Raw genomic sequence first — 3,689 nt, forward strand, 5'->3', positions numbered from 1 at the left:
GAAAGAAAGAAAGAAAGAAAGAAAGAAAGAAAGAAAGAAAGAAAGAAAGAGAAAGAAAGAAAAGAACGAACGAACTGGAGCAGAAAGAAAAATTATCAAAGAAATTAATGCAAAAAAACCCAAAAATTTACAAATGCCAGACAAGTGGTGAGATGTAGAAAGTTAATCAAAACAGGAAGTCAGGGAAAGATAGTGAGCAATGGTGTCAAATAAATGGATTTTTTTTAATTCATAAATTTGACCAAAACAATGGTTGTCTTGGTAAAGAGAGGCAGAGAGAAGCCAGATTGTAAGTGGGTGAAAAGAGAATTAGAGAGTCAATTGAAGACATACATAATGCGTTTGGAAATGTTTGGTTAGAATCAACCAAGGTAAATGAAAGGGAAAGAAAAGGATAGCCAGAAAAAGATGCCACTGCTACAGTGTATATATGATGATTTTAAAAAGATGTGGTCAATGAAATCATCGGGGTACCGTTAGAAAGTGTGTTTCGAGAGCTGAAACTGATGAAGAGAGGTGCTGATGAAGGAGAAAATGCAAGTTCACATTTTGAGAAAAGATGCAGGATTGGAAGAGAGAGAACAAACTTTTAGTCAGGGTAAGTGTTATAAATCTGCATTTGTAGCAGATTTGTATGCCAAGATATGAATCTGATTGTTTCTCTGTATTTTCCTTCTCTATTTTTATCTTACTTGTAAACCAAGGGCCTTTCTTCCTTTTCAGCCCTCACCCAAGTAGAAACAAAGATTCAAGGACATTGCTGACCTGAGGGCCAAGACTAGAGCCTCCTGTACATGAAAAACTGGTTATTTTCTCTCTCAGGACTGATAGGACTGGGCCTAGAAATAGGGAAGAAAGAAGGAAGAATGTAATGAAAAATAAGGAGCACTAGAAGGCATAGAGCCCTCAAAGTGGGTAAGAGAAATAGGCTTGAAAGTTCTAATAGAAGGAATTCAAGAAGATGAACCATCCTCACATGTGGACCCCTCCTCCTTTAAAAAACCAAAATCTATGACGTTTGTCATTTAGCAGTCTTGGATATGTAGCCCTGAAAGAGAGGGAGGGGAGCTTGTACATTCTGGAGGGAGTGGAAGCATGAAGAAGAACCTCACTCCTAAACCAGGTAGAACTAGATAGAAACAGTTGGGAATTTTTCTATGAGTGATGTGATCGACACCATATCAGTTTCTTTGTGTGTGTGTTGGGGGGGGGGGTAATGTTTTTAAGTTTATTTTTGAGAGAGAGAGGGAGAGAGAGAGAGACAGAGTGCAAGCAGGGGAGGGGCAGAGAGAGGGAGACACAGAATCCGAAGCAGGCTCCATCCGGGGTCTGAGCTGTCAGCAGGGTCTGAGCTGTCAGCGCAAAGCCCAATGTGGGTCTTGAACCCACCATGAGATCATGACCTGAGCCAAAATCAGACACTTAACCTAATAAGCCACCCAGGCACCACCATGCCACTGTTATGTATTCTATTAACATGTCTGTAAGATATTAGCAACTTGGAGATTTGGAGGAAAAATAGTCGGACATATCCTAGAACTTAGCGAAGTACCCATCTTTCAGTTCAAATGTAAAAGAAACCATCACACTTTCTTCTCTTTTTAATCTTATGTTTCTGTTGTCCAGATATTAAGATGTGAGTTAGTATCATAAAGATCCTCACCATGCAGTCATTAATTCACTCATGAATGTTATAATTTAATCAAAAGATTAATAAAGATTGAGACACTTCTAATCATTGTCAATGAAAATTGATGCTTTATACATATGCATATAATCTTGAATAAATGTGTAGAATTCCATTATTCTATTAGTAAAATAGACCCTCTTTCAAATGAAGGCTCAGTGATGACTCTGACTTCCTATTCATTCATTCATTCATTCATCCATTCATTCACGTATTCATTCAATAAATATTAGAATACACAACTCTCATTTGTACACTTTTGTTTTGTTTTGCTTGGCAGGATACAGTATACTTTATTGATGGTACATGATAAGGTAGGGCTCCCCAAGCCCCTCCCCTTCTTCAGGGGGTCTGGGATGGAAACTGGAGGTCAGGAGATTCTCAGGTGTGTTGGGGGATAAGTTGGGGCAAGGACTCTCCAGCAGCTGAGAGCCTCTCTCTTCTTCCTCTTGCTGGGGCTGGTGGTCCAGGGGGCTCTTACTCTTGGAGGCCATGTGGACCGTAAGGTCCACCAACTGGTTGCTGTAGCCAAATTCATTGTCATTCTAGGAAATGAGCTTGACAAAGTGATCATTGAGAGCAATACCAGCCCCAGCGTAGAAGGTGGAAGAGTGGGTGTCACTGTTAAAGTCGCAGGAGATGACTTGGTCCTCGGTGTAGCCCAGGATGTCCTTGAGGGGGGCCCTCTGGTGCCCGCTTCACCACCTTCTTGATGTCACCGTATTTGGCAGCTTTCTCCAGGTGGCAAGTCAGATCCACGGCAGACACATTGGGGGTGGGGACACAGAAGGCCATGCCAGTAAGCTTCCCATTCAGCTCAGGGATGACCTTGCCCATGGCCTTGGCAGTGCCAGTAGAAGCAGGGATGATGTTCTGGGCAGCCTGTAAACCATCATGCCACGGCTTCCCAGAGGGGCCATCCACGATCTTCTGAGTGGCAATGATGGCATGGACTGTGGTCATGAGTCCCTCCATGATGCTGAAGTTGTCATGGATGACCTTGGCCAGAGGGTCCAGGCAGTTGGTGGTGCAGGAGGCATTGCTGACAACCTTGAGGGAGTTGTCATACTTCTCATTGTTCATGCACATCACTAACATGGGGGCATCAGCAGAAGGGACAGAGAGGATGACCCTCTTGGCCCCACCCTTCAAGTGAGCCTTCTCCATGGTGTTGAATACCCCAATGTACTCCACACAACATACTCAGCACCAGCATCACCCCATTTGATGTTGGCGAGATCTCACTTCTGGAAGATGGTGATGGGCTTTCCATTGATGACAAGTTTCCTGTTCTCAGCCTTGACTGTGCCATGGAATCTGCCATGGGTGGAATCATACTGGAACATGTAGACCATGTAGTTGAGGTCAATGAAGGGGTCATCGATGGCGACAATGTCCACTTTGCCAGAGTTAAAAGCAGCCCTGGTGACCAGGTGCCCAATATGGCCAAATTCATTGACACCGACCTTCACCATGGTGTCTTGGGATTCACCTGGCACTGCACCAGAAGATGCGGCTGTCTGTTGAACAGGGAGGAGCAGAGAACCTTATATGTACCCTTTTTAATAGCCATACAAAGGCATAAAAATATGTGTAAGACATGGTCACTACCTTCAATGACATTACATGTATTTAAGAAGATAAAATATTTAGAGGAAAAACTAGCTAGAGTGATCAGGGAAGGCTTCTTGGAGTTAGTGGCATTTGAACTGAGCTTTGAAAGTTGGGAATATTCCAGGAAATGTCAGGGAGATGTCCTGGTAGAGAAAATTTCACAAAGGCAGTAATAATAGAGTGATCAAAATATAATTGATTATGGATTATTGAGAAATCTACAAAATTTAATGTTCTATCTCTGGTCATGGTCTCTGTAAATCTTTCACTTGCCTGAAGGTGGCAAGCTGGGTTTATTCGAGAAATTTCATCATCAATATTATTTGAAAGAAAAATGAAACCGTAGTATTTCTTTGAAAAACAGTTTTTTTCATTTCATAAAATCAAA

The 3,689-nt window shown here is 42.3% G+C and overlaps 1 long non-coding RNA gene and 1 pseudogene across 2 annotated transcripts in view; one reads left to right on the plus strand and one right to left on the minus strand.

Moving 5' to 3' along the window:
- LOC121044701 (uncharacterized) overlaps positions 1-1,015 on the plus strand; it is a 4,390-nt gene extending 3,375 nt beyond the window's left edge. For both annotated transcript variants that reach the window (XR_005797436.1, XR_005797435.1), the window contains exon 2: positions 724-1,015. This is a non-coding gene — a long non-coding RNA (uncharacterized LOC121044701). The remainder of the gene's footprint in view (positions 1-723) is intronic.
- A 951-nt stretch (positions 1,016-1,966) lies between these two features.
- LOC121044698 (glyceraldehyde-3-phosphate dehydrogenase-like) lies at positions 1,967-3,177 on the minus strand (annotated as a pseudogene).
- Positions 3,178-3,689: the final 512 nt, after the last annotated feature.

The sequence above is a fragment of the Herpailurus yagouaroundi genome, unplaced genomic scaffold, assembly GCF_014898765.1.
Source record: "Herpailurus yagouaroundi ecotype Mexico unplaced genomic scaffold, PumYag 189, whole genome shotgun sequence".
NCBI classification, from domain to species: domain Eukaryota; kingdom Metazoa; phylum Chordata; class Mammalia; order Carnivora; family Felidae; genus Herpailurus; species Herpailurus yagouaroundi.